This window comes from Tyto alba, unplaced genomic scaffold (genome assembly GCF_018691265.1).
Source record: "Tyto alba isolate M040663 unplaced genomic scaffold, T.alba_DEE_v4.0 Super-Scaffold_1000006, whole genome shotgun sequence".
In the NCBI taxonomy this organism is placed as follows: domain Eukaryota; kingdom Metazoa; phylum Chordata; class Aves; order Strigiformes; family Tytonidae; genus Tyto; species Tyto alba.
This window is the reverse complement of record NW_024881272.1, coordinates 27,975,884-27,988,747: the sequence shown is the minus strand read 5'-3', so window position 1 is coordinate 27,988,747 and position 12,864 is coordinate 27,975,884.

Sequence of the window (12,864 nt, the reverse complement as noted above, 5' to 3'; positions counted from 1 at the left end):
TACAATTCCTATTAGCAGAAAAGATGACCAAACTCTTAAGTCATGTAACTGCTTCAGGAAAGCAAAGAAACCCTGTTGGAGTACATGGCAGTAGCTCTCTAGAATTAGAAGGCATGTTGTGAGTGACACAAAAGAGAGCTGTCAAGTACCTGGCGCTTTGCTTTACTGCTCCGCTAAATGGCCATTGTAGAGCTGTGGCAGACATATGGGGAAATTTTATTTCTAGGGCAACATTATTTTGCGTGAAACTGAAATTAGATAAAAACTAGGCATAAAGGTATGTTTGAATTTCAGTTAGTGCTTGATCTTTGTATGCCAAAAGGACCTCCCTTGGATACTCAGTCTAGCTACGGGCTTTCTTTCAGGTCCTGGAACCTGCAGCTTTCAGAAGCCAGGCCAATTTAAATTGTGTAGATTTTGCTGCTTTACATAACCTATTTGAATTCAGTAGGTTTAAAAACCTGCAAGGTAAATAGGTACATTCTGCATACTCCTGTCCTACTGGCTTAGGCTGTAGCTTTAATGTCACACAATTAAACAAAGTGGCGAGAGGCAGCCTAGCAAGGTCTAGCCACGTGACATTAACTGTGCACAGTGCTTTCCAGAGCAGAAGGGGTGGCTGATTCACTGTCCAACCAAGGTAACTCCATTTTATCAGTGTCCCTCATCCTTCAGCTTGTGTCAACTACAGTCCCTTTCTGACACACCACAGAGCAGCTCTCGTGTTATTAGCAGTGGCCACAGCTCAGCTGGAGGTGGCTGCATTAAGCTCGTAGATATAACAAGGACTGTATACGTTCTATTTCGTACAGCAGGTTGGAAGGAGGGATATGATCCTTGCAGTCAGACTGGCTTCCTGTGCCCAAAGAAAATTACTTCCAGAGACACACTTGGGCACACTGAGGCACTGAAGAGAAGAGCACAGGTAGGTTCCCTTGGGAAGAGATGGGCACCTCCAGGGATGAACCGGCAGTCACAGGATCAGAGCAACAGCAGCTGGAGCAGCAGACTTGGCTACAGAGTCCGCACCTGGCATAGCTATTGGAATGACAGAGGCATGATACCTCCAGAAAGTCAATGTTGGAAGTAAGGTGCTGAGTCTGAGATGAGGTCTTCAAAGGGGCAATGAAGACCACAGGGACTGGCCTTGTGCCCAGGACAGACATGAAGGCCTTGTAATCAAGGTGCACTAAGGAGAAGGTATGTAAATACCAAAGGCTTGTTCCAATGGCCTGCAGAAATCCTGCTTCTCACCTCAGGCTGGGGTCTTTCTTGATGCCAGGCAGCCACTGAGTTTTGACCCCGAATTAACTCCTGCATGTTACTAGTATGCTATTTTTTATTTTTTTTTTCTCTAGAGCCTGAATACTCTAGGGGTTTGCTCCGCTTGAAGTCTCAGAGGAAGGCTCAGTCAAATCAAACACAGAACTGCTTTGCTGCCTGTGTGCCAAGGATAAGAAAGCTCAAAAAATATTGCAGCAGCTTCCTGGACTAGCCTGCCTGCAAGCATCACCTTTCAGCCGGGTCCCTCAGTACACAGACCTCTGTGGCCTAAATTTTGCCTGGCCCTTTGCTGTACACAGGAGCCTTGCAGACCTGCTGAGGGGCCACTCCAGGGTGCTTCTGCAGAGCACTGTGGGGGTGTGCCCTGGGGCCATGCTGAGGCAGGCCCATCCTGTAGGGTAAGTACTGAAACAGAGCAGAGAGCATAATCTGTTTTAATGGATCCTTCTGCTGCTGCTGCTGAATAAGTCCCTAGTTCGGGTCACTTTTGCTGCAGGCACGGTTACTCAGCTATTGACAGGGCAGGGGGTCTCTGTGGGGAGTTTGTAGCTAGCTAAGAATATGAACCAAACAAACATTATTTTCCGGCTTATTGGGAGAAAAAGCTACAGAGAGAAGAAAGTTTGTCCCTCGCTGTTTTCCTGGGTAGGGGTTCAGTCTCGAAGGTGATGAGACAAACACTTGAGGATGGCTGATAGCACTGGAGTTCAGAATAAACAATGAAATGATACTGGATCCCAAGGCATAGAGAAAAAAAAAAGAAAGACCTGTTAAAGACAGCTCAGAAACAGAGAGAGGAAAAGCTTCCTGAAATCATATGAAGTCGCTGAAACAAGTCTGAAATGATACACAAATGGTTCTCACCTCCTTCCACCTGTAAGAATTGGGTATGTTCACATAATGCTTCTTCAGTGTTTGCCTTTGAATAATGAAACAAAATATAATGGTCAGTAAAGATAAGCCATTAAGAATAAATCAGTTCTGTTTCCATCGGGAAGCAGTGTGGATTACCCTGTAACACTTGAAGCCATCTGTAGTTCACACATCGATTTTCTTCTCTGTGGCACCGAACATACAAAATCAGCAGGTGCCTTTGAATGCTCCCTCAGCCACGTGGAGAAAATAGATAAAAACCTTCTGGGCCTCCTGTATGTCTGTGTGCAACCTCACCTGTGTGACACCTGGCTGTGCCCAGCACAGAAATAAGCACAAGCAAGCTTGGCAGCCTGCTGAATCGGCATATTTGCTGTGGAGGAGAAAATACTGCCAGGAAGCAGTGACCTGCCTCTTTTCTGCAATGCACTGGTGTGCAGCATCCCAACAGGAATGGCTTTGTTTTGTGCCAAGCACCTCTGAGACAGAGGAGACTGTGTCCAATTTGGTGGAAATAAAAAGCAGCCTCCTCTTTTTGTTATTTGCCCTTCTTGTGGAAACTCTGCTTCCCCTGATCCATTGCAAAATGCTGTTTTCACTTTACAGATGGCAACAATTTTGGTCTTTTCAAGAGAAAATACTTGTTTAAGTGCCCCTGAAGGCATGGCATCTTCTTCACTGCACCTGATATTTCATTGCATCTGACCCTGCCTTGACCAGGCAGTGGCACAGTGCTGGTTCCATCCGAGGCAGTCTGTAGCACTTTTGGTGTCTGGAAAACCCACTGGCTCCATTTTCTCAATCAAGCCAAGGGACTGAGAAGCACATGGCAGTTCCTGTATCCCTCTTTTAATTAGGCACTCTACGAAGTGAGAACAGCATCAAATAAGGTGAGGTCCCACTATTAATAACTAGCAAGTGACTGTATATTTAGATACTTAAAAAACCAACCAACCAACCAAATAAAAACCTGCGAGTTTAAGATCAGAGACAAAAAGGGCCTTTTATCTTTCTGAGGTCATTTGAACTCTCAAGTCAGGGTACAAGTCCACTTCACAAGACCTCAGAGCCATGCCAGAACTGTCTCTGGCCTTTGCACTCGGCATTGCGGTGACTGGTCACAGCATAAGCAGCAGAGACCAGGACGGTCATGATCTGCCTGCCCCCCCTGGTGCAATGGTGTCCCCTAGAAAAACTTGTGCTTTTGTTGTGGATGCAGGACATGGCGCTGAACCTGCGTGAACCCACCTTGCCTACAAAGCAGCCTGCAGAAGAGCAGCTGCCCCCTTCTTTCACAGAGCATTTGCAGTGTTGGTTGGTCTGGAAGGAAAGGCAAGCACGGCTGCTGTGCTGAGCCCATGGGACTGCCCGAGAGCTGCAGCCCCAGTGTCCTGCAGAAAGCCACAGATGTCAGCAAAAGATGATGAAGTATGAATTCAAAGGTTAGTCTGTTTTTTCCCTTAAGCTCTAAAGGAGGGAATCTCTACCTTCTGAGATGGATAGTATCATTAATCAGACACTGAGAGTTCAGTCCCTTGTACAGTGCCAAATCATTTGGACTTTTATCTTCTCAGCCCTGCACAGAAGACAAATTCAGGCTCACTAGTGGTTGGGAAAGGGGGGTGGGGAAGAAGTTATTAGGGGGGAAATTTTTGAAGCATAAACAAAATTTCAGTGAAAGGTTGTTCCTTCCATGACATGATTATAAATGAGATGATCAGCCACAAAGAACATTATTTTTTGTGGCTTTAGCAAAATGATGCTTCTGTTCTAATGGTGGAATTAAAAAATTTACAGGGGGAAGGAGGAGGTTCCTTTAAAAATTCCAGATATTTTAATTAATGCCACTAGCATTAAAATATTATGGCTTGAGATGCTTATGAAAAGTCTCTTTTATTCATTAAATTTCCCAGACCCAACATAATTAGAATTCTTAACATTCGTGATCTCTCAGCATTGGCTTCCAAAATTAATGGTCTGAGTAATTTCTTACAGCAGACGAACTGGGTTTCAAAATAAATGTATTGCAGTAGTAAACATCAGCTTTCTGTAAAGGCATGATGCATCATTCAAAGACAACTTTCGAGAAAGAAAACACCCTCCATTTTCTCTCTCCTGGATTTCCATATTCAAAGGACATAATGAAGGATTGTAAATGCCCATACTCAAAATTTAGGGAATCCCTGAACAGAAGCTGCCTGCACCACTTGTGCATGCAAATCATGCTGCAATTTTAGTGTCACATGTTCTTTCTGCCACACTCAGTATAGGAGAGGCTGGTGCTTGGAGTGAATTAAGAGGACAGGTTAATACGGGAGGCAGTTTTCTGCAGGTCCCTGCTTCATTTGCTGTAGAAGTTGAGAGGGCTGTGATGGATGCAGCTGGGCATGGGATGCTGTCCTGGTTCAGGCATCTGAATGGTGCCCTGCAGGTCTGGGTTCTGCCAAAAGCCTGCTCGGTGAGACTGGGAAGGTCGTTTAACCCAGACGTTTTGCATGGGATTGCTAAATGTATGCTGCTCATTTTGGCATCTCATTTCCAGAGTGCGGAGCACTTCCAGCTGCAAATGCTGCTGGTGGGCTGTGAACCCAGGAAGAGCCACGCCGAGCTAGGAGCTGTAAAACCTGCCATTTCTGAGCAGGCACAGCGGGATCTCACAGCTCTTTCTGGCAGCCTCCTGATGGTGAGACTCAGGATCCTGGATCCCATTCTTGGTCGTGGAAAGCTGGCAGCTCTGGTGGGTGCAAATCATTCTGCCTGTTCCCCTGCATCTCATCCTTGTTCCAGTTCTGTCTTTTCTTACCCCATCTCTTTGCCTGACTAGTCCCAGTACCCCCCTGTTTGGGTTAATTTGTTGAGGTTCAGTCCCCTTCTCTGCTCAGCACCAGTCTTCCCACACCTGCAGTTCTACTCAGTCCCATTGTCTTTGCCCAATCCATCAGACTTGTCTAAATGTCCCTTCTTTTCCTTATGGCTGCAGTTCCTCCAGGATCCTGCCCCAAGTCTCCTTTCTTCTGTGCCATCAGGATTGAATTTATTCCCCCGTCGTCTTGATTTCAGAATACAGGTAGTCTTTGCACCCACAGTGTAGTGATGAAGAGCTGTGACCATAGGCGGTATCTTGCTCCGATTCTCTAACCAGGTGTTAACACATACCCAATAACTTGTGGTGGCGATGGTGTGAGCCTGCACTGTGGTGAGTGCTGCAGAGGAAGGGAGCTGCTCCGTGCTGATGTGTCGGTGACACGGGGCTATCCCATTCTGGACAAGCCAAAGGGCAAGACAAACCCAGCAGGACAGGATCCTCAGAGTTTTTAGGATTCCCACCGAAAAAATCTTTGCTGAGGAAGTTGGACTGGCTTTTTTTCAAATGTTTTCACTTGGCCACACTTGTATAGATTTTCATGGCAGTAATGAAAAGGCACATCCTTAATACAAAGGTCACAAGTCGACTAAATTTCTACTCCCCTATCCAAACTGTGAGGAGCTGTGGTGCATCTTAAAGAAGAGGATGTCAGTTCTTTTTCTCTTTTACCATTACAAAACAGTGCATTGTTCCCTGGCCTTTGTTCCCTTGGGAATAGCTATATTGTTTTGGCTGAATCTTTCCAAAAAAATTCAGCCTGAGGCAGATGCCCAGGATGGAAAATGACAAGATACTGGTCAAAATATGACAGTTATAAGCAGCTGAAAGTAGAGTCTTGTAATTGGAAATGTCAGACGGTCTTGACACTAGGCATTGCTACCAGCCCACCAACCTCAGGAAGTTCATTCAGGATTTTATGTGTAAGTAGAGTCAATGTGTGCACCTCCTAGTAGTCTCAGTAATTTTATACATGGCACAAGAAGGATTAACAAAGTTTTCTGCATGTTAAAGCATGGCATGAACTGCACTTCTGCTGCTGGCAGCTTTGTTGTCTATTGGACACAAGCTGGAGAACCACCACGCTGGCTTAGCAGAACCCTGTGGCTACCTCCCGCCTCTGAGGCCAGGGGAAAGACCGGAAACAGAGCGAGGACTGAACACCCATCCATACCTGAGCTTCCCACTAGCTATTGCTTTCCGAGTGGAGTTGGATTCCCCAGCACCCGAGTTGCTAAACTGAAGGCTTCTGGGGCAGTTCTGTGGGGAGGGATGGCAGGCCTATGCGCCCCAGCCGCTGTGAGCACTGCTCGTGCCCTCAGCATCCATTGTGTGGGGGTGTGGTGGGTGCGTTGGAAGTGCTCTGCGTTTCTATTTATTTCTTGCTCTGAAATGTGTGCATTGACTGGGTTTGATTCTTACAGATTTTTGACTTTAGCCAGCCATTTGACTTTAGTCAAGGAAAACTTCAGAAGGTGTCAGCCATCGCTTGCACTTGAACCAGTTGGTCACTACCTGCCTTTCAGACACCTTCCCGGGAGAGAAATTCACCTTTCCCTGGTGCAGGGGCAATCATCTCGCTCTGTAGTCAGTCACTGCAGTTTCATTAAGTTTTATATTTAACTTTCCCTCAACGCCTGGGACCAGAAGGAGTGTGTTAGTGTCTCGGAGCAGGAACACTACATTGAATTACCTTGTTGGTTTATCTGGTCATAATAGCAAGAGAGATCCCAGTGCTATAGTTAAGAGTCTGTCAGCATTTCCATTATAAACCTCTTAGTCTCAAGAGGTTTTAACTTAGCTGTAAAAATCTGTTCCATTGCACAAACTTAGTTTATAACATGGTATAGGACAATATTTCATCTTTTAATATTGAAAATACACACAGAGTCAGTTCATATTGAAATATATATGTGTGTAGCCAAAGATATCCTGGTTTTAGGCAGTGAACAACCTGTTCAGCATCTTCTCTTCTTTTTAATTTAGCTGACATGATATTATTACTCTGGGTATTTTAATAGATATGATACTGTGGTTTGACAATCTCTTCCATTACTGGTACATGAACTCCTCTAATATATGTTAATATGATCATTCACAAGTGCAGCAGAGTCACACTGTGGAGAAAACGTAAGACATTTGGCACAAAGGCTGCTTGCCCTCTTTTTCCTTTTATTCTAGACTCTCTTTCAAGGACACTTTGCTCACGCTCTGAAAAAGCAAAGCAAAAGCTTTGACCAGATGCCTGGCAGAAAGGATTTGGCAAATGTGTCATTATGGCGCTCTCTATTACAGTCTGCTGGGCAAGAAGGCACTAGCAACTGAAGAAAAGTCTCCTCCAGGGACCCCTCTCCTGCCCGAATTGGTCCCCTAAGGCCTCTCCTCCCCACTGCACCCTCGGTCTGCTGGGCAGTGTGGGCAGGCGGGATAAAGGTGGTGGAGAAGGCAGCAGCTACAGGCTCTGGTTTCCCAGCTCTCACCAGGGCTTCATCTGGTTATTTTTTTGTTTGTTTTCTTTAACCAAATGTTTCTTGGTTTCCCAGCAGAAAGCAGCTGGGTCAGTGTCCTTCAGAGGAACAGTGGATGTTTATTCCACCTAAAGATCCAACCAAAGAATAACATCTTTGGATGGGAAGGCTTTAAGTCAGTGACAAAAAGCACCATTTCCATCTGGCACACATGGCTAGACAATAGGGCTGCTGCAGAGGGTCCCCCACAGGATACAGTGAATTGTTTCTGGGGTTTTTCTTTTCTCCAGACACAGGAAGGAAGCTCTTTCTCCCAAAGCTTCCAGACCTCCTGAGGAGAAGTGAAGCTTGTAGGACACTGGGCAGGATGAGCCATCCAGAGAGCCTCCACAGTGAGTGTCAAATACAATATATCCCCATGAAAATTATCTTTTTTTTTTTTTTTCTGGACAAATTGCTCTTTATGTGTTAAGGAAAAGCACTTTTTTCCGCAGAGTCTCTGATTTTCAAAAACTCATGGCAAGGTAGGTCACACCCCAGAGACCCAGAAGAGCTCCCATTTTCCTGGTAACGCTGCACTGGTGCTACAGTGACTCTGAGAACACAATTTTGTGTTAGCTAGACTGTCTGGCTGCTTTTGCTTTCCTTCCCCACCCATATCACATGCTCATCATTTCTTCCTGCTCTTTTCTTGGTAATACTGCTAAATTTGTTTCCTCAAGTTGAGATCCACCTTCAGCTGCTGCTTGGTGTGGCCAGGCAGCCTTGGGCCTCTGGCTGTGTTTGCTGGAGGTGACTTTCAAGTAGATTCAGGATTTTCTTGCTCACAGCTTTCCTACCTCTTCTTCTAAGATCTGCTTCCATTTGACACTTACCTTTCTCACACACACACTTCCACCCCTTTGACAAGGCTCATTTTTCAAGATAGAGATACTATTTCTCATAAAAATGCTGGCAAAGATAAGGGCCATACAGGTCTGTGGACCAGCTGATAGAAATTCATCTAAATCCCACGCCGACGGTTTCCCGTCAAAGCCAAGGCTATGCAGGCACGGCTGCAAGCCCATGATTCAGCAACTTTAACTGATTAATCAAGTCACTTGATTTTTTATGCATGCAAGTGTGCCCAAGGCAGCTGTGTTAAGTCGGCTTCTAGTCAGAGTGTTAGCAGTGCTGAGGATGTCAAAGGGTTTTGTGATATTGATATAAATACATATATATGCGTAGTTTTCTGATTAGGCTGTGGTTTTAAACAGTCTTTAGAGGCAGTTGTTCAGTTGATAGAATCTTTTCTGCAAATTTACATGCACGTTGTACCTCTGATGCTGCATTTCTTAATTACGGCTACACTTTATCTGAGTTAAACAGGTAACAGGCCCCTAGCATAAATTATACTCTGGGGGTGTGTATTGAGAGTACTTTCCAGGTGTGTGAGGGGATAAGTGCATGTTAAAAAAGCGCATGCATCTCAGAAAAGGTTTAGGAGATCTTTGAATTTTCCAAAAAAAAACCCCTGCTGAAATCCGTAAGAACACTAACCCAGAGCAATTTTTACCTGTGGCAGAAAAATGCCACATACCTACATACCCTCGTGGTTTTGGGGATATGCAGGTAGAATTCCAGATGTTGATGGGCTTGGTAGCATTGCACGTATGTGCTCTGAGACAGCGTGTTTATAGCAAGTTTATTCATAAAATGAAGCAGTAACCAGAGAAAATGTCAGCATGGTTTCCTGGTACCCTATTTAAAAAAAAAAAAAAAAAAAAAAAAAGGGCATCTATAATTCAGAGATCACTGGTAGGCTTCAGTCATCCTAATGCTGGAGAAGACAACTTTTTTTAGGTGCACAGCTGGTGAGAGTGTGAGGAGCAGGACCCAGGCTCATTTACAGCCTGCGGCTGCCAGTGAGTGCTTGGTGGGCTCGGCTGTCCCAGCAAGGCACGGAAAAGGCAGGGGCTGGAACTGCACCAAGAGCCGTGCTGTCAGTCTGCTCCAGCCTTCTTGTGCGTAACCACGCATTCTACCGGCATGTATTAGGACAAGAGACTTCATCGTCTTCCTTGGCTATGAAGAATCATAGCCTCGGTATTGGAGATCAGGAGACATAACTTAGTACCATGTGGTTCTACTAGGTGTAAAATTAAGAGTATATTTCAAAACAGCGTGTTAAAAGAAAATGAGGAGGCAAAATTAGAAAACGAACACTTGGCTTCAGGGGAGTCAAAGGGATACAGATATTTGTGTGTGTTAGTTTTTTTCACGGCAGCAGTAGTTGTTGATATTTATTTTTCCTCACTTCAGCAGAACAGTGTTTGTTAATAATTCTAATAATAAAACATCCACAACAATTGCCAGATTTACCATTTTTTTTTTTTCCACAAAATTGTGGTTAAACTGAATAATAAAAAAAAGAATTTCTTGTGGGTTTTGATATAGTGTGTTTTTTTTTGTTTTTTTTTTGTTTTTTTTTTTCCCTAAACATAGAAGACCTGGCATAATGTGACAGAGGCTGTTGGGAGCACCTCCATGAGTGACTTTTTTTCTGGCCAGAAGAGCTCAAATACATTTTACTCAACTTGCATTGTAGCTGCAACAGTTACTGCAAATACACCAATATAAAAAACAAAACAACCCCCCCAACCCTGCTAGAACTGACTCACAGATGGACAAATTTGTTATTGTTTTCATGATCTTTTGCAATGTGTTTGCAGGTTTCCACAGCCTTGTTTAAATTCAAGCAAGGACCTTTTTGCACCAACTTTGCAGGATTTCATTTGTGAGTTGTACATTTAATTCTCCACAGCAGATGGTGATGTGTGGGTGTACTGCTGTATATTTGCAACAGATTCCTTATCCTACAAAATTAATTAAGTGTCTCATGTGGTGATTTAAAATCAGAATTGTATTGTTCGTAAAAAGCTAATTCTTGCATATCATTTTGTCGGGACCTGTGCAATTCCAACAAAATGTAAGTGCTGCTTTAAAGCAAACAGATCGTGGCAGCTCTCGTCAGTCCTGACGCGCAGACTGAAGAGCTAGTGATCGTGTGTGTTTAAAAGTCACTTAAATAAAATTAAGTATTTTGGGCCACAGTGTCAGGTTCCCCAGCTGTTGCTATGAAAAAGGTTGCTGGGGCAGTTCAGCCCTGCTCAGTGATACAGAGCACAGACAAGGTATCTGCGTTAAGCCCCTTTTCCTTTGATGTGTTTCTTTCTTTATCAGGGGTTTATTTTTAAATGATTGCTCTTTCGATGACATCGCTTATGTTCATTTGCAAAGTTTAGGGGATTTTTAGTTTTGTTTCCTCCTAATTTGATACAGTCTTGTGTCTTTGAGAGCTGTCACTGGTGGCTTGCACCCGTGACGCGGCCATTCAGCCATCCCAGGCGGCACGGGGAACCGTGAAGTTCAGGGGCAGTCAGGCACGTCCAGACTTGCCAGCCCCACGTCACTGACCATTCCAGCAGCCTCGTGTGGCACAGAAAATGGGACTTTGTCTAGACTGGGGTCCACATCATTGTCCTTGGCAGGGGAAGAACACAGGGCCCGAGTGGTTGTGCTTTAAGCAGGTGGTCAGGATGGATAAAATAAGACCAAAGATGGTTATTTGCCCAAGTGATGGCTACTGGGCTGCTATGAGACAGTGACTGGTTAATCAGAAATTAAATTTAAGAAATTTGGTTCCTTAAGTAAAGGATTGATGCAGTGGGGTGCTGTGTGCCACATGGGCTGGGTAAGGCAATGGCTTGGACAGTGGGTCCCCAGTGTGCTTCCCCTGTGGGCCATTAACAAAAGAACTAAATAAAACCTGTCCCTCTTGTCCTTCAGATGCCGGAGCAAGGCTGGGTGAGCGGGAGATCACGCCCTGGCACCTGGGGCTGGCGAGAAGCTGTTGGTGTAGCTGCTCTGGCAGGGATGTCATGCTAGAGAAGTGGGGCTGGGTGCAGGGGCTGTCACCTGCAGTGAGGGTGCACGGTAGCACAAGGGGCCTTGGGGCTGGTGGCTGAAGTGTTTGGGGACAAGACACTTCTTTTGGTCACAAAGTCTTCACATCCATCCCAAAACAATGTGAAAGGTTGGGGGTTTCTGGACTTGACGGCTCTACTTACTGATCACATTGGTTTGCTTCATATTTTGGGGTGGGGGTTGCGGATGGGGGTGGGAATATGAAGCACCCTTGGGTTGTGCTTGCCTGTAAGTAGCAGCAGTTGGGTCATGACTGCTGGCACTTCCAAACCCCACTGATTTGAGATAAGACTGGAGGTTTATTGTGGAATGGGTAGAAGTTTTAGGATTTTGTATTTTGCTACTGCACAAGAAATAATTTGCAGTCTCGTAAATTTTAAAAATCTGAATGAAATTAAAGATGAAATATTTGAAGTCCTTTAAAATATGCTGGACTGGTGTTTAAAAATATCAGTGCTTCTTTCAGGGTGTGGTAGGGAAAACTTCAAACTCCGTTTGAAAAGCAATTGGTTAATTTTTGTGTGTGTGTGTGTATCCATGTCCCCATCCTCCTCATTATTTTTACTGCAAGAGTATTTCAGAAAGAACCAGTCTGATTTCTTGTTTTAAGTTGTGGGCAAGTCAAATTAGTTTGCCTTTGTATGACCCGTCCTTTTGGTTGCTTTCCTTCCTACTGCCCATTCTAATGTGCCTCTCTGGTATACCTACAGGGAACAGGGTTTTTGAAACAAGTTCTGGATTTATGGGAGTAGAAACAATTCAAGCTCAGGGACTCGTTTTGTAAAGTGAGTTTCCATTCTCCTGCTCACCCTTGGTACCTTAGTGCACTTGAGCCCCTTTGAATCTTTCAAGCACACTCCTCGAGTGGCACACCGTGTTTCTGGGAAAGGCCTCAGCAGTGCCTGTTGCACCCACGTACACGTTCTCCTGGTTGTTGTTGGTATCACCCTGATGCACTTGGGATGAAAGCGATTTCCTTAGTAGAGGGCTGGGGGGGCTGCACAGCAGCAATGCCCAGGAGCAGCATCCCATGGGGTGTGTGTATGTGTGTCTTTGTGTGCGGTTGTTGCTTTATTGTTTCCTTTCTGCAGAAGTTCCTGTTTGTGCCCAAGTGATTTGTCCCTTTAGGAGTTACTGAAGCTCTGCTGGATTGCCTCCATCACATCTTCTGGGTTTAAGTTGTCAGTTATTTTTAGAAGAGAGATACTGGATTAGCCTGAGATGTCAGAGCTTTTGTAAAGTTATGCTGGATTTGATCTCCTTTCATTTTGCTCTGTATGCACAATGAAATACTTCTGTGCAGGGAGCTCAGTCTGCAAGATCTCCAGGGCAGGGAGCAAATCTCTGTCATCAGAGGCTGACCTGGCTTTGCCTCATCTGTCTGTGGTCACGCGCGTGAGATGCACAAGG